Source organism: Panthera tigris, chromosome B2 (genome assembly GCF_018350195.1).
Source record: "Panthera tigris isolate Pti1 chromosome B2, P.tigris_Pti1_mat1.1, whole genome shotgun sequence".
Classification (NCBI taxonomy): Eukaryota; Metazoa; Chordata; class Mammalia; order Carnivora; family Felidae; genus Panthera; species Panthera tigris.
Genome location: NC_056664.1, coordinates 134,729,402 through 134,754,921, shown reverse-complemented (window position 1 = coordinate 134,754,921; position 25,520 = coordinate 134,729,402). Strand labels below are relative to the sequence as shown.

Below are 25,520 nucleotides of genomic sequence, written 5' to 3'. Positions count from 1 at the left end.
CTGGCCTATTCTTCCTGATACAGCAAACTGACTACTGATATTTATCTCCAGAGCTGACTGTTCAACACAATAGCCAGGAGCCGCACGCGGCTATTGACCGCTTGAAATGCAGCCGCTCCAAATGGAGATGTGTTGGAAGTGGAAATTATATACCAGATGTTGAAGATTTAGTATGAAACAAAAAAGGACTAAATACCGCATTAATAATTTTACATGGCTTACATGGTGCGATAATATTTGGGGAGAATGGGTTAGCTAAAATACCTTTTTAAAATGATTCTCACTGTTCTCATTTTGCCTTTTTTAGCCTTGCTACTAGAAAATTACGAATTACATAGGGGGTTTGCATTATAGTTTAGTTGGACGATGATGATCTGGAAGTCTTCTAGATCATGAGATTCCTCTGGAAGATTTAAATTTTACCGCTTTATCAATCTTTATTCAATAATAGTGAAGGGAGAGGTGCATAACACTCCAAGGTTGTCTTTCTCCCCCTCCATTCATCAATACCCCATATTGTTACGAGTTAAGAAAAACAGGCGTAAGACAGTCGCTGTGCACTAGATATTGGGGTAGCTGATGTCCCATATACACAGAAACACCCAGCACAAAGCTGTAAAGCACGAAAGCTGCTTCCTCCGCCTTGAGTGAGAGATGCTGACAGGTTGTCTTAGCATTTGGCTAACGTGCTGCTTTGTTTTCTTTCCCATAACCTCTCTTCCTTCTTACCAAAACCCAAACACTGGGCTATTATATAGCACCTGCTGAGAACCTGCCCAACATTGCTGATGGCCCGTGTCAGCGGGTCTTTTGACCATGAATATCCTAAAATAAGCCGGTTCTACCTGCCTGGAGGGTCTTGGTTCATCTGACCCTTGATACACCCGGAGGTAGTGCTGGTGGACACACATGTTGAGGGCCTTGGAGTGCTAATGATTCTTTTGTTTTAAATATAGAACAAGTATTTAAAAATTTTTTTTTTTTAATTTTTGAGAGACAGACAGAGCGTGAGTGGGAGAGGGGCAGAGAGAGGAGGAGTCACAGAATCAGAAGCAGGCTCCAGACTCTGAGCTGTCAGTGCAGAGCCCGACGTGGGGCTCGAACTCATGACCTGTGAGACCATGACCCGGGCTGAAATCAATGGTCTGACTCTTAACTCGCTGAGCCCCCCAGGCACCCCGGAGTCCTAATGATGCTTCTAGCCCCAAGTACTGTCAGCCTCAAAACCATCAACATAAAATATTTCTTCTTGTGCCATCCTCAAGAAAAAAAAAAAAAAAAGCTATCGCAGCCTCACGTAGATATGTTCTCACACACTTTACATCGTGAGAAGTCTCTGTCTAATTGTTTCTAGCTGAAAGAGCTTTAATTCCTTGGCTCTTCTGTTTGCTCTTCAAACTTCCATTATTTTAATTGCTCTCCTTTGGAATGTCACTGCTAGAATCCAAAGCAGCACTCCTTGGCTCTAACTTGCTCAGGCTGATTTAGGGTTGAGGCAGGACTTTCCATGGCAAGTAGAGCCCAGGCTTCCTGTGACCATGTTTACATGGTGCAGGGGCGACCGATGGGTCCACAGGGGACCGCTCCCGGTCACAAGCCCCCACGGGGAGCTTTACAAGGCAAGACAGAGCCCTATGCACGATGGGGGCTGAAGCGTGATCAGGATTTCCGAGTTCTGCTCATTGCTATTCTAGACTTCAAACATCTAGGCTGAGTTCCTTGGCAGGACAGTCATGGAAATCAAGAGAATGTGTTACGCTCAAGACCAATGAATAACTAAAATGACGTGGTTCTGTATTATACTGCCTGTGAATTTCTCAAAAAGGGGAAACCAACAGAGACACTAAAGTATAAGCAAGAAGTTATTCTTCCAGCCAGCAAAGTCATTTAATACAGAGCCAGTCTTAGGTAAAGCCTCAAAGTTGTATATAAACAAAACAAATGAAATAAAACTTTTCAGAGTCGAAGTTATAAGAAATACACATTTACGTATCTCAAAGACAACACGAGGTATTTGAGGAGAATCGTTCTCCCCTATACACCTCTGAGATAGTGGATAGCTCAGTGGATAAAAGCCACCAGATAGCAATACGAATTTCCGCCTCTGGGTTTTTCTAAAATACCAGTGTGATTCTTGCATTAAGGGCAGAACTGCAATCCCACACGTTCCTTAATGCTCAGAGTATTCATTCCAGGTAACTTGATTGTCATAATTATCTGCAGCTCTTTGGTAATAAAGAAGTAAAAAAAAAATCATACTACCATGTTAATTTCTTAGTGTTAACCTATGTACTATGGTTATTTAAGAAGCTAACATGAGGGGAAGCTGGATGAAAGGTGTCAAAGAGCTCTGGACGATCTTTGAAACTCTTCTGTAAATTAAAAAAATTCCCCAAAATACAGAGTTTAAAATATCGTGTTACCACTGAAGAGGCAGTTAAGTATCTGCACAAGAAGATCAAGAGTGGGAAAAGATGTTTTGCAAAAATGCTCTTGTTCCAACAAGAGGCGAGGGGTTGAAAGAGAAAACAAAAACCAAGATTCTTTCAAGCTGTAAAGACTGATACTAAATATTTAGGTAATTTACTAAGGGTTTCCTATGCCAGGCAATGGAAACTAAGAGGACAGTTAACGCAGTTAATAGATAAAGTACCCCAGCTCAGTGGTGACTCCAGAAATTTCTACATTCAAGGGCAAGAGCTCGCCAGTTTTGCTTGAGGTGTTTTTGGTTGTGCTTTTTATACAAATGCAGCTGTTTTTACCTTTAAGGTCTGCTTTTATTTTGGTGATTTAGTGTGGAAGATGAAGGAGATTACGGGGTTGGGCTACATCAGTTGGAGAGGGGGCTGTTAGTTATCCACCAAAGTCCACGCCCTTCTTTAGTGAATAGAGTTCCTGTTGCCTACACTTCCCAACCTTCCCACCATACATAACAGCGTGAAGGTCAAGTTCTCTTCACCAGTGGAAGTGAGAAGTGCCTGTCTGGGGGTCCATTCCTCAAACATTTACCATCATTCCTCCACATTCTTTAAAAAAAAATTTGGGGGCACCTGGGTGGCTTGGTGGGTTAAGTGTCCGACTTCGGCTCAGGTCATGATCTCACGGTCCGTGAGTTCGAGCCCCGCGTCAGGCTCTGTGCTGACAGCTCAGAGCCTGGAGCCTGTTTCAGATTCTGTGTCTCCCTCTTTCTCTGCCCCTCCCCTGTTCATGCTCTGTCTCTCTCTGTCTCAAAAATAAATAAACGTTAAAAAAAAAACAAAAAAAATTTTGTTTTTAATGTTTATTTTTGAGAGTGAGAGAGAGACAGAGTGTGAGGGGGGAGGGGTAGAGAGAGAGGAAGACACAGAATCTGAAGCAGGCTCCAGGCTCAGAGCTGTCAGCACAGAGTCCGACGCGGGGCTCGAACTCACAGACCGTGAGATCATGACCTGAGCTGAAGACAGACGGCCAACCGACTGAGCCACCCAGGCGCCCCTCCTCCACATTCTTTCCCTTCCTCCTGGAACCCAGATGTGGCACGGACCTTGCCTGAACCCCGAACATGACACCGGGGCCCTAGAATATGGTAGAACATGAGGGCAGAAGGTGCTTTGCATTAAAACTGGGTCTGGACATGCCCTGAGCTACCATACAGAAAAGTCTGGTTATCCTGAAGCTGCCATGCTGGAGAAACCACGTGGTAAGACCACACTGGCATGCAGAGAGATGCTTATGGAACCCTGGCTGTTCCAGTGCCTTCTGTTTGCGTGTTTCCAGCCACAGCACCAGCTGCGCGAGTGAGAAGCCTTCGAGTTGACCCCAGCCCTGTTATGTCTGACTGCAACCTCACAAGTCCCTGATTGAGAACCACAGAGCAGAGCCTCTCCTGAATTCCTGACTCACAAAACCTTGAGAGATTACAAATGATTGCTGTTGTTCCAAACCACTAGGCTTTGGAATGATTTGTTATGCAGCAAGAGATAACCGGAACAGTCTCTATTATAACAGACTAGCTTTACCATAATATGCCACTGGTCTAACTCTGCATCAAAATTACCCTTAAGAAGCAAAAATCAAACTAAAGCCTCCACATTCATTCACATGTGTCATTACTCCTTAAAATTTTATATGTGAAAAAAATTAACAGAATGCTCAAAGGTGAACTGTGAATCAGAGACTCCAGTTTCTGATTTCTAGTCCTTTATTCCTTGTACTTGGATATAGATTCATAAAACAGTAAGGCAGAAAAGGACCTTAGAGATCAGGAAATGCACTTAAACATAAGCTCCCTACATAAAGCACATGGTTCCAATGTGCCAAAGGTGTGCGTGTGTGTGCGTGTGTGTGTGTGTGTGTGTGTGTGTGTGTGTGAAGGACTGATTATATACCCAACTGTGTGTATAGAAAGAACTCAGAGGACCAGCCAGAAATTAGGTGATGACATAACACTTCCTCTCTTGGTTGGAGGGTTTGCATTTCTGCCCGGGCTCTGTACCACCAAGGTTGGTATTATAATCTTTGGGTTTCAGGTTTCCTCACGTATCAGTTAGGTGGCTGGACTGCATGATTTCCTCAGGTCTCATCCAACCTTTGGGATATGAGTCCAACCCTGAAATAAACAGCAAGTCCATTCCTAGCTGGAATCACAGCATAAGCAGTAACTGCAAAGTAGCAATTTTCTTCTAGATCCTACCAATGTCAGGTCTTAGCTGATGAAATATATGTCATCGGCTCTGCCAAGGCTAAAAGTCTCTACTTTTAATTTAGATTAAATAATAATCTATGCTTCAGCTTCACTTTGAATAGCACCTTCCTGTTAGGATGGAAATATCAGTTTCAGGGCAGTAACTAACAATGATAGCTGCACATTAAGGCTCTGTCGGTATTGAACACACTCAGTTCCTAAAACATCTCTGCACAGTTGAAAGGGAGGCATTAGGGTAAATAACATTTGCTGGGGTGTGGGGGGGGGGAGGAGGAAGAAGAGGGGAAATTCAAGGGACTAACAATAGCACTCTGAGTAAATAAATCCCTCCACAAAGTACACTAAACATTTTCTTAGAGAAAAAGAGGAAGAGAATTCAAAGTGTCAACAACAGAGATCTGAGTAAATATATCCATCTAGGAGGTACAATATAAAACTATTAAATGTCATGTCCTTTCAAATCCTTATGGGCGTAGAAAATCATCATAATATACAGTTTAGTACAACGTGTGGCTTATAAGACGTGTGTACCATATGATTCCAGTTTTGAATTTAAAATGCCACTTATTTATTATCCACATTAGAAAGAGATTAAGGTGGTGTATAATAAAATATTAACACTGGTTTTACCAAGTAGGAAAATGGAGGATTTCTTCCTTTGATATTTATCTGTAAATATCACTTTCCTCCATATGTGTATTACTTTTACGATCTGAAAAAAGTGATGTGAGGACATTAAAACTACAACCTCAGTTTGTATGAAATATTTAAATATTTTATATCAAAGTAATTGATTTTTATGTTTCTTAATGAAAAAGGATGCTGAATATATTCTTGCAAATATATTACTATCACTAAATCAAAATCAAAATCAAACAAAATAAGATCAGAATCCAATGTGCAACAGTGTTGAACACACTGCATGCCTCCTTCTCCCCAATTATTCCTCCTAATAAAAGTATTTCTTGCCAATAAAAACTCCAAATGGAAACTGCATTTACTTAGTCAACTTTGGGTCCCTCTAGACTCAGACTAAATTTCACCATTACAGTTGCTAAGCGTAAAATTTGCAAACCTTTATCCCCCCACCCCCGCTCAGCCTGCAATAAACCTCAGAAAGAAAGCACATTAAAAGACTGGGCATTCAATACACAACGACCTGGGATTCTAGTTTTCTGCCCAGAATCACAAACTTCAGCTCTCTGGACATTTCAACCTAACTTTAAGGAAAGATCCACACCAAACCAAAACAAGGCAACAACCATTTAAGACACTGCAGTTCAGATGGAGAAGGAAAAAAAAACAAATCACCTTCCAGACTAATTCCATGGTTGGATAACTTTTTTCCATGCATCGCATTTATAACAGAACAGATGTAATATATCCCAGCAAGCCGCTGTCCCTGCACAGTGTTGTGAAGGACTCCCTCCCGCCCCCAACTCCCCGCGACAGTTTCTCACCGCAGTGGCCGGTCTCTGGCTGCTCCAAGAGGACATCGGCTCTTTGGACACTTTCACGGTTAGCACCTACCTGTGCTCTTACCCAGGCTAAGCCGCATCGTCTGCCTTCAGCTGATGCAGTGACCTCACTGGGAGCTCAGTCAGGTAAAACAAGAAGCCTTTACTAGTCCGTGCAGCTCCTTCCGCAGAAATATTGCATGAGTCAGCTTTTATCTCTCAAAACCCAACACACAAAGGCTTTACAAAAACCTGATTTGCAACTTTCTCACTGCCTTTTTCCCCCCAGTGTGCAGACCACAGACTTCAGCATCACTAAGAGCCTTAAATGAAACATGACATCATTCAATTGAGAAACAGGACAATAGACACCACTGTGGGTAACTTGAAAATGCACACTTCGCTGAGCAACACCCTGCGACAGCCATTCTTTTGTGAACATCAAATACAACCCACACTCGCCTAAAGCTGCTTGGGCTTCACCTTCCTGGCTCCGGCTACCATTCTCATTAAATTCCACAAAAGAATCAAGATCTTTGGAGCTCTGATATTTTCAAGTTCACTTCCTGAATTATAAGTGTGTTTCACAGTAAATGGACACATCTTTAACATAAGTTTTCAAGTGAAGTTTGCAGGTGGCAGTGAATCACCCAGTTGGAAGACGTCTGGATGTTTCGTTTCCTTTAACAAGATATTTAATACAGTTTTAAGTAGGCAGAGTTAAACATGAATCTATTTAAGCTTCATTTAAAAAAACAAACAGCATTGGGGCGCCTGGGTGGCTCAGCTGGTTAAGCGTCCAACTTTGGCTCAGGTCATGATCTCACAGTTTGTGGGTTCGAGCCCCTCGTCGGCTCTGTGCTGACAGCTCAGAGCCTGGAGCCTGTTTCGGATTCTGTGTCTCCCTCTCTCTGCCCCTCCCCCCACTCGTGCTCTGTCTCTCTTTCTCAAAAAGTAAATAAACATTAAAAAAAATTTAAAAAGCGCTTAAAAATCCATCTGAAGAAAAACACTGAAAATATAAACTCAAAGGAATTTCTTAGATAATTCTTATAATTCATAAACATGAAGTAGCAAAGGCAGGATGATCGGACTCCAACCCTTTAGTACAAGAGAATTTCAAATTATTTTGGATTTCAATTTCCATAAGGCCATCTGTCCTTCTTAAAATGCTATGTGTATTTTTACAGAAAGACCCAAAAGGTTCATATTTGAAAAAGGTATCGAGTTCTTTAGATGAAGGGTCTTCAGAAATACAAACTGTTATTGAAAACTTGATATGACTGCACCACAGAGCTAAAATTCAAATTATGGATTATGTCTACGTACAGACACGGAAATCTACACTATTTCAAAAGATCAAATCCTTTAAATAGAAGTTCCATTTAAAGCATTCATTTGGGGTCATGGAAAATAATATGAGCTGAGCATCTTTAATACAGATATTTCTATCAGACCTATTACGTGATTTTAAGCTAACAACATAATAGGATAATTTGTTTTAATGGCGATTTCCTTTCAAATAAGGCAGGACCTATGTAAGGCCACCTAAGTAAGCCATTTTGATGGAAATTGACCCGTCAGTTCAGAGGACAACTTTTAGAATGATTTCTCTTCCACAAAATTCACCAGTTTGATGGAAATCACTAAATCACAGATGCTAAAAAGGCAGTTTGTGAGGAAGGGTCCTCCCCGGGGCTGTGGGGACTCTCTTAATCCTCCATACTGAGCTCCACAGTGATATCTCTTGCCCCCCAAATAACGTCCCCTAGACCCTTGCCCAAAACCTCCGTTCCTGCTTAGCTAAGAGTCAGTTCAAATCTTACAAGCTCCACCAAATCTTCCATAGCAACTCTGGCCCCCTGCACCTTCCAGTTGTTAAATGGCTCTTTATTATACTTAGAGTATCACGTGGTCTCATAGTTCGTTATTTTCTAATGGTCTCGTTTCTACCCTGGACCATCAGCTTGCGGAGCTGGGAACCTTCCTATACTGTAGATTTGATCTTCATGTGGAAGATGCAAAAATCTAAATTCTTAGATGGGGGTAGTACATATACAGAGGCTCCTGGCTTTCTCCTGACCCATGTGTTTTGGGTCCTTACCTTCAGATCACAAGTCTTATTTTCTACTACAGTATTATTGTACTTGGATTTTTTTTTTTTTTTTTTTTTTTTTTGCCAAGAGACATTTTTTAAAAGCCATTTCTGAGAGATGCTGTGTACATTACAGCAAGACTGTGTCCAGTGTGGATGCTGGGCAGTCTGTAAACTTCTGCATTAACCAAGTGACCCAACCTGTAGGGCAGCTTTGAAGTGACAGCACAGGGCGTATTTGGTCCCATGGGTTAGTCATTTGTTAGTTCACCTGTGATTCCTGTTTTAGTAAGTAAAGATCTTTCCTAATTCTTGCAAGTAACTGGAACCATTCTCTATCACACCTGCAAACATGGCTGGTTCATAGGATTTTGAATCTAAGCTTTGAAAATCTAACTTAAAAAAAAATCTAGCTTTTTCCGGGCAGGGAACACACACACACACACACACACACACACACACACACACACACACACACACTTTTTGTCTTTATATTTATCCCAGTACCAAGTGTTTGCTAAGTGAATTAACAAATGAACAAAGCATAAGGCTCAGGGACCTAAGAGCAGAGAGGAAAAGGGAAGGGAAAGGAACATTCCTGGAGAACCATTCAAGGCTCTTTCACAGCTGAGGGCAGAGGAGCCTCCGAGTGTGTGTGCCTGGGTGTTTTCTCAAGGCCTCTCTGTGTCCCACCTTACTCTGCCATGGCTTTGCTTTCCGGTTCTTCTCATCTCATGTCCCACACGTGGAGTACACGGGCTGGCACCCGCTCTTGTAGGTGCCCTGCTGGACCTCTGTGCACGGAGCAAAATAAATCCCAAGACACGTAAAAGGCACAAACACTGGCATCCTTGCTGCTTCCTCCTGTAGAATTTATTTGCCGATATCAAGAGCAGGGAAAAGGGCTGTTTTTGCTCAGCAAAGTCTCTTTGTAAGTGACAGAGAGATGGGTTGCAGATGTATTGCACATTCATGCCTTGTTAGGTGAAAGAGATACACTCTTACTGGAGAGCAGCTCTTGTTATTTGCTTGCAGCACTAGCTATGCAATTAGGAAGGACAGGGGCTATTCACAGTAGCCCCACCGGGCTGGGGGCCCAGGGGTGGAAGAACAGCCCCCACAGGACAGGTCTACAGCACTAACCAGCCAGCAAGCCAAGTGCAGTCCAGCCTTGTGGCCTCATTGGAGGAGGACCAGAAAGCCCCACTATTTAAGAACGTCCTTTCCCAGACATCTGCCATAGGGCGTGCACTTCCGCTATGAGAAACCAGGTCTTTTGGTTTAAGCTAAAAGTTGTCAGTGAACACTCGAATCTATCCCGGGAGGGTTTATGGAGTCATTGCTACCCTAGTATGAATTAGCCTGTGCACGTCCGTGTCCTCCTCAGGAACCGTACAGGTCTTTTAGGAAGGAGGCCACAAGGGGACTGTCCAGGAGGGCTCGGAAGGCTGAGAGGGGGAGGCTCAGAGAGCGTGTGGTTCTAGGGACTTAACAGGGTCTGACCTAATTGCGATCCTCTGCTGACTTTGCAGCCAGGCAACAGCTCCAAGAAGCTGGGCAACAAAGGGTGAAGGAATGTCCTGGAGAAAGGAAGCAGTGCAAAGGCACACACACTGTTTTTTGAACGCAAGAGAAGATTTTTGCTTCCTAAAACCAATACCGGATAAAGCAGATTTAGAATACAATCCTACATTTTCAGATACAGAGGTGCTAGGAGTTACAAGGGGGTACTTCAAATCACAACTAATATTTTATACACAGCATGCATGTAACAATATAATTGCTGGGAGTGGGGGGGGGGGGGCTGTTTATCTGGTGATTTAAGATCTTGCCATTTCCCAAACTGGTGAAACCAACCATTTTCTAAAAGCACAGGACATGGACAAACAATTCTTAAGGGTTTTTTTTTTTTTTTTAGCCCATTAGAGCTTTTTTCTTTGATAGAAAAAGGCAGATTACATTTTTCTGAGTGCATACCACAGAATAAATATGATAAACACTCGAGCCAGTCGCCTGCCAAGAACTGCCACATCCCCACTGATGTCCCTTAGAAGGATACACTGACCTTCCTCCTGAAAATGAGATGTAATGTACTAACACCCTTCTGCATTGCAGGTGTTTATTAAAAATCTATATACACTCCTCCAGACCGTCTACTCTAAACCCAGAAAATGTCACTAGCCATAAATTCTGCCTTGCGATTGTTATACAAACCAAAGTATATACTTTGTGAAACAAACACAAAAGCTAATCTGGTTTTTTCTTTCTCAAAGATGATTTTCAAAGTGAAATAATTTTAATCGTGAGTTTATCCTCACAAATTTAAAAAGTGGTTGCTCTTAACAAAAGGTACAGATGTAAGGCAGACAAAAGCACTTACGTATAGGGGAAATTAAATGCAGGTATTCTTTTTTTTGTTGTTAGTCCTGGAGTATTGAACATAATAATAGAAACCAAAGTATAAATAATAAATGGTTTCCAGTACTCAAATCTTCCAACTGAAAACAATTCTTCACCACCTACTGCACTCAAATGTCAGTATCGAGTCACGGTCATACGAATTTTAGAAAAGAAACACACAACGTGTACTATTCACACTTTCTCACAGTCACCCTTACCTTGCAATCAAGTCATATTTTCAGGTCTCGGTCATATGTCAGTCTGCCATGAAAGCCAACTGAGATTGCCTAAAATCCTGCTGTTTCTGGAGTGTTCCTCCATCGGCTCATTTCTCTGAGTCTAGGACAATCATTAGCTCTGTTTTTCACTTTGTTCTTTTATTAGGCTATTTTGGTCTTTATTGTCCAGAGACGATGAAATCAAGTCTTAGTTATTTCTGAACTGAACAATTTTTAGATATTGAGCAAGCAATATGTTACAAATAGTCTCTTGCTTTCAATAGTAGATCAGTCCCATCTTTGAGGACACCATGGGAGGACTCTCTGTGCTAAGCACAATGAACTAATTATCCCTCTAAGAATGCAGTATGTTTCCAGACACATTTTTCTCCAGGAGATAACACACATCTAATCCATTCATAACGAAAGGCATTCAACACACTCTATACTTTGGAAAACACTCTTTAAAAAAAAAAAAATGTACTTGAACTTGTAGGAAGGGCTTGGATACTCTATTGATATCCTGCAGCGCTGTTTTCCAAAATAATAATTTAAAAAAAGAATCTATTATTGTTTCAGAGTAACAACCGTGGGGGGTTCATAACCTTTATGTGAACTGGCAAAACCATTTCGGATGCTGGCAGAGAAGAGAGACAAACCCCCTGGCCAGCCATTCCCCCCCAAGGCCATAAGGCCATGGAGTGACAGGGAGGGACACAGCCAGGTAGACATCACCAGCGGCACCCCAAGCCTCCAGACTCTGTAAAGCAGTGGTGGGTTCAGAGAGACGATTACTGAAAGCAGCAGAGGTGAGGACTGAGGCTTGCGAGGGAGACACAGACAAGCTGCTCGGAGCAGCTATGAGTCTCCCCTGAACTGGTTCTGAATCTTCCCCATGGTAAGTGCCATCCTTTAGGGTGGCCGCCATCCATCTCCTCCCCCAATCCCAAGGCCACCTTCAATGTCACAGGGGCCGAGGGCTTACCCTGTCAGAGCAAATGGATTCATTACCGGGGAGGCGATCTAATGTCTAGAACTGAAGTGGGGTGGGATGAGCTATTCGTTTGGCCTCCGGCACCGAGTCACGAGCCCAATCCCATCCAGGCAGAACCTTATAAAAGGCCAAGGATAGATCCCATTCCAGAAAAGCAGAACTTAGTCTTCTCTCAAGGAGTTGCGACGATTTATTCCTTTCCAGGATTTTTTTCTTTTTTTTTTTTTTTGTTTAACTAAAGAAGGCAATGAGGGCTGCTGAGTGAGATGATATTATTACAAGGATCTTAAACACCCACCTGTTACTGTGGGTACTGATCTTTGCCTGTTAGAGCTTCGGCACACACACAGCAACCACCTGCTGACCTTTCTTTTCCCTTCACACCTTTTCTCGACTTCAACAGCAACAACCACCCCCCTTCACTGGGCTGGGGACCTAGCCGACACCAGGTTCTGTGCTGGCCCGGTGAAGGGACGCTGGCTCTGCCTTCTGGACGTTCCTGCCTAGCGGGACTGGACGAGCATTAGATAGTTAATGACAGGTGGGAGGAGTGTTAGGCATCAGCTGTCACTAGAAACTATACATAAGTACCTGCTTCGTTTTCCTAACCTGCCTCTGCTCCTATTTTCAGGCTGCCCTTCAAGCGATATTAACATCGGATGGTACCTTCATGTTGACGGTAAAATCGAGCTCCGTGAGGCGGCCTTCACTTAGGTTCTCCTTTCAGTCTTGGAGAGTGAGCTCCGTTGGACTCATCCTTCGTCTTACATTTAATTACTTGGTAACCAGGCAGAGAGCCAAATTTGCTGGAAGTTTTTGTGAGTCTAGGCGCTTGCCTGCTTCCTAGTTCCCACAGAGATACATGAAGTAACTTGTTTATGTTGAGAGAACAAAGGAAGGGAAACAGAGCTCTCTGTTCGGCTACAGGTTTAATCCTAATTAGGCCAAGAAACAAGTGTAACCCAATTCACTTTGGTTTATTCTGAATAGAAATCTTTGAATCCTATACAAGCATAGGAAAGAAAAACAGAAAAAAAAAAAAAAAAGGAGAAAAAGCCAGAATATTCATACTGGCGGTTGAGAGGTGGGATTGTGGGGGAGACCCCTCATTAACCCACTGATTTAGTCTCTACATTTTCTTTAATGAATATGTATTGCTTGTGGAATCAAAGCAGAAGAACAAAGTTAATTTATGTGCTAGTTATTTCCCATGTGCTGACGCCTCCACACCCCCTCCCCCCTGATCTTTTTCTGCCCTGCTCTGCCCAGGTCTGCGCCCTCTGCCCCCTGCCAGCTGGCTTTAAGCTGGGTTTGGCTCACCGGAAGCCCCAATATCATGAGGTAGGAGGAGAGGGAAAGGGGGGCATTTCTTCCCACGCCCTGGCTGATGAGGGGTCTGGTGGCAGCCAGCCTCCATGGTTCTGGCTCTCACTGGGCTCCTGTGTCCCTTGGGGGTCCCTGTGGGGTGTCTCCAAGAACGGTGTCGGGCTGCCTGCTGTTGCTTCAGTCTCTGGGTCCTTTACACCCTTGCTGCCTCCTTTGGTCACACCACCGTTAATAAAGTAACCCCTTCATTAGAATCTCCACTTGAGGGGCGCCCGGGTGGCTCAGTTGATTCAGTATCCGACTCCGGCTCAGGTCATGATCTCACAGTCAGTGGGCTCGGGCCCCGTGTCGGGCTCTGTGCTGACAGCTCGGAGCCTGGAGCCTGCTTTGGATTCCTGGGTCTCCCTCTCTCTCTCTTCCTCCCTCACTCCTGCTCTCTCTCTGTCTCTCAAAAATAAACGTTAAAAAAAAACAACCTCCATTTGAACCAGCTGAGCTACTTCAGTTTCTTGCCAGGTCCCTGGCTGGTACAATTTTATTTTTAATTATTTTTAAAATTTATTTATTTGGAGAGAGAAAGCGTGAGTAGGGGAGGGGCAGAGAGAGAGAGAGAGAGAGAGAGAGAGAGAGAATCCTAAGCAGGCTCTGCACTGTCAGCACAGAGCCCAACATGGGGCTCGAACCCACAAACTGTTTGATGATGACCTGAGCCGAAGCCGGAAGGCCAACCAACTGAGCCACCCAGACGCCCCTACAATTTCATACTTAACTCCAGAACCTCTGGTCTGAAAAGCTGATAGCAGTTGGACTTCCCATGCTTAGTCAGAATGCTGACCATCAGGTTTTTACTGGGTGGAATACTGTCAAATCTAAGCCCTTTTTTGATTTATGGCCTGCTTGATTCATCTCAATGAAATACACATTTGCTTAGAACCTACTCTATGCCAGAAATATATTTTTGAGTTTGCTGTCTACTGATATAATTCATTGCCTCAGCCATATTTATTACGGAGCTACTATGTGCCAGGCACTGTCTTAAGCACAAAAAGATACACCAATGAACACTTAACAATTCCTGCCTTTATGGAGTTTATTTTTGAGTAGGGGATATATGGATTTTAATCCTCGGCTAACAGTACATCAATATTGGAAAGATACTTTGAGTTTTTCTAATCGAATCCCTTATCTGGCGTTTAAACAATCACTTAAGAGTAGCTCCCCAGAGAGGCCCGGTCTCTGCTTGGGTCCTGTTAGTTACTGGTGATTTGATCCCTGCTCAAAGAGTCCATTACACTTTGGGCGGTCCTAATCTTTAGAGTATTTTCTCACCTTTAGCTGAAGTTCTTGAACTTCTGCAAGGACCACTTCAGGAAACCTAAGACAGATCACACCTCACCCCCCCATTTTGAAGTTCCTTGATTATTTGAGATGCTATCAGGTCTCCCACTCGTATTTGCCTCTTCATTCAGATGTTTATTGAGTAAGTACCCTAAGTGACTCCCGGAGGCAGGGTTCAGTGGGGTGGGAGTGGCTTGTTGTCCCTTGCGCTGCGGAGAGTGTGCTTAAAAATGGCGCCACCCTGTGACCACCTTCTCCACGAGTCTCGAGATCTTGCCTTCCTATGGCTTCCACCAGAGTATTTTCCGAATTTTAATCTTTATGCCAACTTACTACTGTAAAAAGTGTTGAGAAAGACACCATCCCTCTGGGGAGTAAATGTTCTCCCTGCTCCTCCTAGGCCATATTTTTAGAGGCAGCAACAACACCCCGTCTCCAAAAGACACAGAATGTGGCCCCGGGAGGCAGACCCCGGACAATCACATGAAGGAGTGATGAATTCTATATGAGATGTGTGCTATGCAAGGAAAGCACAGGGTGCAATGGAAACACATCAAGGGGGACCATGCCTGGTTTGGGGCGGTCAGGGAAAGCGGCCCTGTGGGAGGGATGCGTCAACTAACGTCTGAAGGCTGAGAAGAAGCTAACTTGGGGAAGCCAGGCAGAGGGAAGAGAGAGACCGTCCAGGTGGTTGCACGGCCCGTAAGTGCAAATCACTGGTATACTTTCCATTTCACCCACCGTGGCCACTGGAGCGGACATTTTTGCCCCCGGACAACCTCGTTTACAAATATACTGTTGCATTAAGTAACTAGGGTTGCATACTTCTTATTAAAGTATGTTCTAGTTTCTTTCCCTACTCTGGGGTGATCCCATCCTCCCATCTGAATGTACCAGCCCCTCTCTTCTCGACTCTTCTTCCGCCCCTTCCGGACACTGGGCGGAGCTGCCAGGGCAGTGTCCGTGACTCCGTCCCTGCCCGACCACTTGGACAGGGCCCCTTGTAAGGTATGGTTACGGCGTATCACGCTGTAAATGTCCCTGCCCAGCATTTTTATCCAAGTATAATCAGGTTAAAATGAACATCAGAGGAGCCCTAAAACAAGAAGGGTCACCCCTTCTTGGGTGGAGGACAGAATGGGGGAGGGGGTCCCCCCACTCTGTTTGTCTTTACTACTTCCAGGGGGCTTAGGGATTGACTGCGTGCATTTGACCCTTGAGCACTTCCCAGGACCAGCGGGTCACCTTTCCTAGGAGATACAAAGTGAGGGACAACTTCCTAGTGCCGGTGTGCCTCCAAACATGACATCTGCTGGGGAGTCTGTGACAATTAGGACATAACAAGATGGCAGACGCCAATGAACTAAGCTGCCCCGAGAGTACCGGGGAGCTGATTTCACAAGGATCGTCGGTTACCACCCTAGCGGTGTGAGAATAAAAGTCACTCCCCAAACGGAACTTATTCTGTGCAATCCAAACCATCATTTACTCCTCCTGAAATGATGGGTGGAAAGGACACAAGGCCCTGAGTTGAGATGTGTGGAATCTCAGCTCCACTGACAATTGTGTCCTCTTGGGCAAGTGACCAACCTCTCTCTAGGTCCCCAGTGAAAACGCAGGAGTCTACGAGACTTAAGAACGCTTCTAAAATCTATAAGCCTAAGAGTCCATGGCTTTGGGTGGTATGTTGACATGATGACCCACTTCTTAACGCCACACACGGTGTCTCTTGAGGCTCCCTTAGAATTTGAGGATCTTAAATGTGGCCCCACTATTATGGTCAGATAACCATGAATCGACACAAACACCAGGAGCATGTGGCATTTGTATAGGGAAATCGCTTAAAATTACCTACGATCCCTTATGTGACAGAATTTGTGCGGGTCCCTTCGCTCAACAGAGCAACAGAAATTCCCCACAAGAATATTTAACAACATCATCTGACAGTAGACCATGCTTTCTATTTACTCACCGACATCATCTCTACTTTCTGCAAAATTGCAATTCTGGAGACCGGGTTAGAACATAGATTATGAAATAGCACATTTTACCACAGAAGTATATAATTTGGGGTTGCATCCCTACTGAGTACCTGCCCAAAGACGCTCCTGGAATAGTGGAATAGTGGTAACGTAAAAGTCAATGTAACCATACGACTGCAAAAATTATGCTCTTATAACACACAGATAATGACAAGCATGGCTAGTTCTAAATTATCCTAGGAGCTCGTATACTTTCCACACATGCAATCATGGTGATTAGGACAAATTCACTGTAATGAGTGTCCTGGTCAAGCCTCCGTGGAAATTGGGTGGAGAGAGGGGGACAGAGGAGGAGAGAGAAAGAGAGAGTGGAAGGGAGGGAGAGGGCAGCTGTAACATGTCAAGCAACTTAGCTGTGGGGCTCTTCTATGGAAGGGAAGAAACCATAAGAGGAAGGGAACCCTTTCCCCGTAGAGAGAGAGAGGTGAGCACCAGCAGCTTGGGACGCGGCGGGGGGGGGTGGGTGGGGGGGGGTGGATGGCCAACCTCGGACTCTAGATGTCTCAGGGCAGGGGCTCCTGGGAAGGGAGGCATTCTGGACAAAGGGCAGTGACAGTGCAGGCAGGGGGAACAGGGAGAGCCAGGGAGGGAAATAGAGGGAAAGGAGTCGACGGAAAGGAGATGAGGTCTTCTTCCTGTCCTGGTGGGAAGGGACACTGAACCGGCAAGATTTAGTCTTTTAATTAACGTGACTTGACCCACACCCCCAGGGCTGGTGCGGCCTGGCGTGAGTCTCCCCTGGAAGCTATGATCTGAGGCTGAGCAGGTAGAGTGTGAGGTGAAGACTTTCTTTCAATTGATGAACAACATTTTTAACATCAGGATATTTCCCATAAAAATCCAGATTTTTTTTTTTTTTTTAACTTGGGAAAGGAGAGTAGCAAATAAAGGAACAATTAACTAACGCCAGTTACCACTGGTGGTTCCTTCCTGCTTAGCAGCCATGGGGGTGCTGAGCTTGCTCCCTTTACGCTGGCTGCGCGCTTTCCCAGTCTGTCCCGGTCCCCAGCACCCTTTTCAGTACTGCGCACGTCCCCTCACCCCTTTCCATGACCTGCCTGGCCCCGGAGCCTGGGAGCACTTGACTCTGAGTCACATACACGACCCCATTTGAAGACTACACTGCATACTAGGTTAGTAGTCCTAGAATGACCAGATTACCGGAAATAATCTGGCAAGGACACTTTACTTCTCGACGGTTTGTAAGTCATATAAAAATGAAACGTAAAGTGGGGCGCCTGGGAGGCTCAGCCGGTTGAGCGTCCGACTTTGGCTCAGGTCGTGATCTCATAGTTCGTGAGTTCGAGCCCCATGTCGGGCTCTGTGCTGACAGCCCGGAGCCTGGAGCCTGCTGTGGATTCTGTGCCTCCCTGTCTCTCTGCCCCTCCCCTGCTCTCTCTCTCTCTCTCTCTCTCTCTCTCAAAAATAAACATTAAAATATGAAACATAAAGAATTTAAAATATCACTTGTCATTTCTCTCTAAAAGCTTGAGGGGGAAGAGGTGCCATAAGACGAGAAACCACCGCGGAAAGATTTAGTAAGGGGAGTGTGGACAAAGGTTTACAGTGGAGGGCGAGGAACATGTCCCTCGTAGGTCAGGAAATTGGAATTGTCTTTACCACTTAACCTCATCAGCTCTCATTTTTGTTTTTCCACCCCTGTTATTAATCAAAACCTTTCCCCTTCCAGGTCTCCGCAAACCTAGCCGTAAAGTTTAGACTTTGTGCAGGGCCCTCTGTGAAGGAACTGCGACAGGAGAAACAATTTAATCGGTAATTCTGCCAAATGAAACTCGCGAATAACTGGTATCGTAAGTTTTTGACATTTAAAAGCCCTGGGACGGGAAGACAAAAACCATGGCCCCAGAAGGATGCCACACTCCGTGCTCTGGCAACACGTGGGGGTCCCTGCCATCTACAGACCCTTGTACAGCTATGGAAGCGGGGAATCTGTTGGTGATACTCTTCTGAACAAGCCAAGGTCGGCTCTAAATGTCAACATTAACATATCATATCCTCGCTTCATAAAACATTACTTCTGTTGTAACTCAGAATAAAAATAATAGGGCAGAAGTTAAGACTTAGAAGTGGAGATCCCAGGGGCGTGTGGGTGGCTCAGTTGGTTGATCTTCTGACTCCTGATGGCGGCTCAGGTCATGATCTCACAGGTCGTGGGTTTGAGCCCTGCGTCAGGCTCCGTACCGACAGCGCGGAGCCTGCTTGAGATTCTCTCTCTCTTCCTTTCTCTCTGCTCCTCCTCTGCTCTCTCTCTCGCTCAAAATAAATAAGGTTTAAAACCAAAAAAAAAAAAAAAAAAAAAATGTGGAGATCCCAGTACCATCAAAATAAACAAAGGCTGTAAGATTGGGCAAGAAAATGGGAGGAATAAACAGTCCCCCTAACTTGGAAGGGCATTTGTGCATTTTGATATTGAGCATTTAAGGAGACACCCAGAGGCATGAGTTAATCATCTGCATATTTCCTAGAAAAGGGGAAAAAAAAAAACCCATCCTGCACCCTTTACCAGTGTTTCTTTCTTTCTGAACCCTGGAGATAAAAATTTTAACACACAGAGGCCTCAGTGAGGATTTGCGGGCATACCCAAGTCTTTCTGAAGAAGAAATGTCTCTGATATGTGATATCTTCCCTCAGGAGTACCAGGAGGAGGGAATGGGTGAGGGGATAGGAAAACAAAACCAGCTACTTTCCCCTAATCCTGATGTGGCAGAAAAGCCGAAAGCTAAAAGCTTCCCTGAGGGAAAAAGATTCTAGACTGAAGTGGATCAAGAAAGTCTAACAAACTTCAGACTACTTAACTCGCTTACATGGCACAATTGTGAAACGTGTTTACGAGGCCACGCGTTTTCAGCACACCTCCTAGCTGCCCACCTCCCCCCCCGCCCCCCCGCAGCCCCGGGGGGTTCAGGCTCAGGTGGGCCTAGACATTGACGGTGAGGGCCACAGCAAGTCTGGGGAAACCCCACTCCAGGCCAAGTGAGGACAGGTTGGCACCCTTGTCTTTTTTCTGGGATGCTTCTCCGGAAAGCCTGAGAGAAGAAAGGGTTAGAGAGCTGAGGATTCTTTCTCTCTTCTGTGTCAGTAAGTCCCATTCCATAGTTTTATTTTTTAAAAAAGTTCCTCTAGGGGTGCCTGAGTGGCTCAGTCGGTTAAGCGTCCTTTGACCCAGGTCACGATCTCCTGGCTCGCGAGTTCGAGCCCAGGCTTGGGCTCTGTGCTGACAGCTTGGAGCCTGGAGCCTGCTTTGGAGTGTGTGTCTCCCTCTCTCTCTGCCTCTTCCCTACTTGTGCTCTCTCTCTCTCGAAAATAAACATTAAAAAATTTTTAAAAAGTTCCTCTTGAAGATGAGCTAAACCGTGTATAATTCATGAAAATGAGTGTTTTAACAGCACACCTTCCAGGTATACTTTGCATTTCATTCTTTTGTAGAAATTCAGGGATTTTAATGTATTTAGATATTTTAATACACCAGTTACCATATGGTCTTGTCAACCAAATACTTGGCAAATGAATTCTGTGATTGTTAGTCCACACTCTAAACCAGCATTTTTTCAGGGCACAGCACCTCGTAAGGTTATAGACTGAAATGTGTCCTCCCTGCCCCCAAATTCACGGTGAAGGCCAAAGTGCCCTGGGAGACAGGGCTTAAGGAGTTAATTAAGGTTAAATGAGGTCATAAGGTGGGGCCCTAATCTGATAGAACTGGAGTCTTTTTAAGAAGAAGAAAAGACAACAGAGGTCTTTTTCTCTCTCTGCTCCCACACAAAACGAAGGCCGTGTGAGGACAGAGAGAGAAGGCTGCTGTCCACAAGTGGAGGAGAGAGGCCTCACCAGAGACCACCTTGCTGACACCCTGACCTTGGACTTCCAGCCACCAGGAATGGGAGAAAAGAAATGTCTGTCATTTAAGGCACCCAGTCTGGGGTATCCTGTACGTGAGCCTGAGTAGATGAATACAATCACCATCGGCTTGTGTTTTCAATAAGCAACCCGATTGCTGGGCCCTGACACTAAATCGGAATCTTTAGGGACAGAGCCTGGAATGGGCATTGGTCACTAACTCCCCGGTGATTTTTGTCATTGTAAAGGTTGAGGGTCATTATTTCGGGGGGGGGGGAGGGGCTCAAGTCTGTTACCAGCTCCCAAACCTCTCCCTCAACCTCCCCTATTCGACCACCCCAAAGAGGAAAAGCTTATGGGGTCAGTGAAAAACTAGAGACCTCAAACGCTTAAAATTAGGCTCCCCAAAAGGGGGACAGAAGCTTATAAATAGAACTAGTCAGAAAGGTTGGAGTCAGAGGCAAAGGACTTTGTAGGAAAATTCGCTTCAGTTTCATACTTGGGCTGGTTCTAGAAGGACGTGAGGGGCCCTTTAGACCCACATGAGATCAGTCCAATTCCACTGCAAGGAAACTACACAAAGATTTTGTGTGAAGCAAAGGTAAAGTTAAGAGAACCTTTGTGCTGTGGACACATCCGCCCGCAGGGGCCAGAGAGGTTGGTTGGACACTGGGGTTCATGCTTGGGAACCTGCTGTCTCCTCCCTCTCCTCCAAGAACCAACTAAGATGGGGTTTTAACATCCTAAGAGCTAAAAAATGGAGTTGGATTACCAACCATTGAGGATACTTTCAACCCTGAAATTCAAGGGCCTATAGAAAATAAATATTGGCTACTGTTAAAATCTTTTTAAAATCACTCATGAAAATCGCCAAAGTGAAGATTCTACTAAGTCAAACTAATAACACTTGAAATTAATTGAGTTACGTTGTCAGAAATAATAATATATAAACAAGCAAACTGAACGGCACCAAATACATTCAACTATGCAAAAATGCCACACAAAACTCTGCAAGTCTCCTAAAATCATGATATTAAACAAACATCAGACACGATTTTAAAAACGGCATATTGTCTGGAAGGTGGGCCCCAAACACTAGGATATTTTTTTCTTAAAGTGATTCTTTTTTTTTTTTTTTAAGTTTATTTGTTTGGATAGAGAGAAGGAGAGAGCATCCGTGTAAGTAGGGAAGGGGCAGACAGAGAGGGAGGCAGAGAATCCCAAGCAAGCTCCACACCGTCAGCACAGAGCCTAATGAGGGGTTCGAACGCATGAAGCGTGAGCTCATGACCTGAGCTGGATGACGCTCAACCGACTGAGCCACCCGGCTGCCTCTATTTTCTAGATTAAAAAAAAATACTACAAGAAGTACCCTTCAAGTGGAATAGGGCTTTTCTAATGGACAGAATAAAATATTTCAGGTATTGAGTCAAAATCTAAAAGCCCTTATAGGTAATTCTGTGTCTCCTAACTTGCTTTGATCTTTAAATTCTGGGAAGGAGGTCTCTAAGGAGAGAGGCAGTATGATTTTCTTCGTCCTGAGTCTGAAAGCCTGGGCGTGGCTGTCCCTCCCTGGCAGCTGGGACCTTTCCAAGTACACCAGTCATTTTCTCATAGGAAGGCCACACAGACTGGGAGAACGCTGAAGGTCAAAACACCCATCTAGGGGCGCCTGGGTGGCGCAGTCGGTTAAGCGTCCGACTTCAGCCAGGTCACGATCTCGCGGTCTGTGAGTTCGAGCCCCGCGTCGGGCTCTGGGCTGATGGCTTGGAGCCTGGAGCCTGTTTCCGATTCTGTGTCTCCCTCTCTCTCTGCCCCTCCCCCGTTCATGCTCTGTCTCTCTCTGTCCCAAAAATAAATAAAAAACGTTGAAAAAAAAAATTTTAAACACCCATCTAGGTGAAGTCCTTTGGTTTTTGCAGGCACAAAGGAGAGAAGTGTTGTCGATGGTCACAAGTTGAAGGGTGAATTATGGAGTGAAATATACCTAATTTCAGATCTCGGATCTATAACTTACCGTACAATCATGGACTTGAATTTCAATGAAACTCGGTCCCTTTAAAATCAGGGACCATCTTACTTCACAGGGTTCCCATTTGATTTAAGTGATAGGGGACTTAAATCCACCACGGGGCATGGCACCAGGAGGCATCCAATCACGTTAGTTTTCTTCCCCTCATGGATAGACTACCGTCAAATGATTAAAAAGAACCCCAGACGCAAATAAGCCTAAACGCATTATATTCATTTTCTTCTAGTTATAACACGGTGTTACATGCATCCGTAACCACAACCGACGCCTTCCTAAAGAAAGCTTCACGAACGGGAACCTTCAGTAGGCTGCTTGCGTGTACCGTGCTACCAAGTGGTGGCACCAGAACTTGAACCCGGGCAGTCAGATTTCAGAGCCTGCCCTCTTTCTCACTATGCAATTCTGCGGGATGTGTCCATTCACACCACAGAGTTATAGAATTAGAGAGCTTGGGACGTGGGCCTTGGAAGTTTAGAGAGGGGCCTCGGAAAACAGTTACTATAAATCTCTCATTTTGTAGAGGAAGAAACTAAAGCCTGGGAAGAAGATCACCCAAGGTAAGGTAGGCCGGTGGCTCTCACCATCAGAATCACCCAGGACGCTTGCTCACCACGGACTGCTCGGACCCGCCCTCAGAGTGTGATTCTGTGGGTCTGGGGTGGGGCCTGAGAATCTCTCACAAGTTCCCAGAGGGTGTTGATGCTTCTGGTCCTGGGAATACATTTTAAGAACCAATGACCTCGTCAGTCACTCTCTGAGCCAGAATGAGGTTTTGGCTCTTCTCACTTTGTATCTTCCCAGTAAATGGTGGCTACCAGCTGCTCCAGAACAGCGAGAGCCTGAGGGAGACTGGGAGGCCTGCTAGAGCAGTCCTGGATACAGTCATGGGATGCCCTCCTCCTTCTAGTTTAGCTGAGACATCTGGAAGCTTCTTTCTGGCCAGCAGGCACACTGCATCACGATTCACTATAATGCTGGTACTTCACTATGACCCTACCTACCTCTGTATCCAACCGACCTGAAACGATACGATCCTGCTTATTGCCAATAGTGAGCATTATTCTCACTCTGAGCTATTTACCAAAAACTTATAATCTAACGCTTGGCTCTTTCAACGCTAACCCTAGCGGGAGTTTTAGCAAAAGAAGCAGGGGTCATGAATAATTGCCAGCATTTATTCTCGGAAGAAAAGGACGATGGGACCATTTCAAAGTTTTCTTTTGTTTGCATTATAATTCAAAAGGATCTTTTTTGTTTATTTGCTCCAAAGAGGATCTTTCATTACGATCCCCGGTAGAGTGAACTATTTTGAAAGTAGGGACATTGTTTAATTATTGTTTAAACTTGCCACGTTTAAAGTTGCTTAGTGTTTCGTGTTGTCACAGGGCGTTCAGAGGCTTATGCAATTTAATGAGTGTAAGGTTGACCGAGCCTGGCACACATGGAGTGTGCCCAGAGTGCCAGCCAGCTTTAAACATCATTGCTCCTATTATTTAACAGAGCCCAAGGGTTATTTACTAGCCCATTTGCTCAGGCAGGTAGGTAGGGTGAAATGGCATGACCCGAGTGAGTAGACAGATCTCAAAACCAGAACTCTCTCTTCCCCGTTAGCAAGGGGATTTAAAGAGCATGACATTCAAGAGGCATTTAGGGAGCATCAACATCTATGAGGTAATTATAAGGTCACCCACAAAACCTCCCAGGACTTAATACTCGGTAGTCACTTACTGAACCAAAGCACCTTTTCAGAATACCTGCTAGGCACTAGACTTTCAGTGATGAAATAAGCATAAGTCCATAAGAAGCAGCAAGAAAACAAAAAACTATACAGGGAGGTGTCCTGTAGCCCTCACCCAGTTTCCCCCAATGGTAATGTTTTGCGTGACGATAGGACAGAAACAAAACCAGGATGCTGACATTAGTCCAGATCATGAAGGTCATTCGAACTTCATTAGTTTTAAGGTGCACTTTGGTTGGAAAGGACATAAGTACAAAGGGAAGAAACAAAAGGGAGATGTAAAGACAATGAACACGACCACCAGTGTCGAACCATCTGGTGGTACTTAAATAAGACTCTCCTTGAAAAAAAGACCTTTAAAGGATTTTTTTTTCCAGAGACTATGCTTAAAAATTATAATCAAATTAAAAGTAATATTTAGAAGCCCCCATTACTGTATTCATTATAAGTTAGTCTTATACCAAGTCATTAAAGGCATTAAAGGTTCCCCAAGTATTCTTCCTTGACCATTCTTGTATGTATGTGTATACACACACACACACACACGCACACACACACACACACACACACACATATACATATATATTTGAAAATATTAAAACTGAATATTTTAATTAGCTGGAATAGGTAAGGTTTTATTGTGTATCTTATTTTCATCATATACAGTCAGGTAAGGAAGTCAAACTAGGGCGCCCGAGGGGCTCAATTGGTTAAGCATCTGACTTTGGCTCAGGTCACGCTCTCGCGGTTTGTGAGTTCGAGCCCCGCATCGGGCTCTGTGCTGACAGCTCAGAGCCTGGAGCCTGCTTTGGATTCTGGGTCTCCCTCTGTCTCTCTCTGCCCCTCCCCTGCTTGTGCTCTATCTCTCTCAAAAATAAAGAAGCACTAGAAAAAAATTAAAAACAAAAAAAGAAGTCAAACCACGGATAGGCCAACAACTTCCTTCATTAACAACTATCTTTCAAATTTGACATAACACAAGGTAGTTCACAACTGACCTCCCCGTTTGATGCGTCTGCCAATATTTGGTCTTTAGCTGCAATATTTTTTTTAAAAAGGAGCAGCAGCAGCCCACAAGAAGAACAAAATGTCTTCAGAAGCTCCTAAGAGGCAGATTCTCTGAGTCCATCCCAGAAGTACTTTCCTAAGCAGGTAATGATGGGGTGACATATTTGATTATTCGCCCTAAGAACGCCGCTCTGGTATTAGAAACCAAAAGCAGCACTTTCCTTTTGCATGGTGGGGATCCGTCGGCGTGGATCTCCCAGCAGCAAGGCCAGCCAGAGTAAACAGATGTTTCACTAGGCAGAGGACCCAAACTCCCCTCCACTGTACAAC

The 25,520-nt window shown here is 44.6% G+C and overlaps 1 protein-coding gene across 3 annotated transcripts in view; it reads right to left on the bottom strand.

Annotated features, from left to right (window-relative positions):
• PLEKHG1 (pleckstrin homology and RhoGEF domain containing G1) overlaps positions 1–25,520 on the bottom strand; it is a 304,149-nt gene that overhangs the window by 100,648 nt on the left and 177,981 nt on the right. The window contains exon 1 of one of the 3 annotated variants that reach the window (XM_042987316.1): positions 12,515–12,579. The exons of 1 other annotated variant lie outside the window; for it this stretch is intronic. The gene's annotated coding sequence lies outside the window, so the exon portion shown is untranslated. Of the gene's footprint in view, positions 1–10,854; positions 11,059–12,514; positions 12,580–25,520 lie in introns of those variants that run through there. One more of the 3 variants, XM_042987315.1, reaches the window with a different exon arrangement.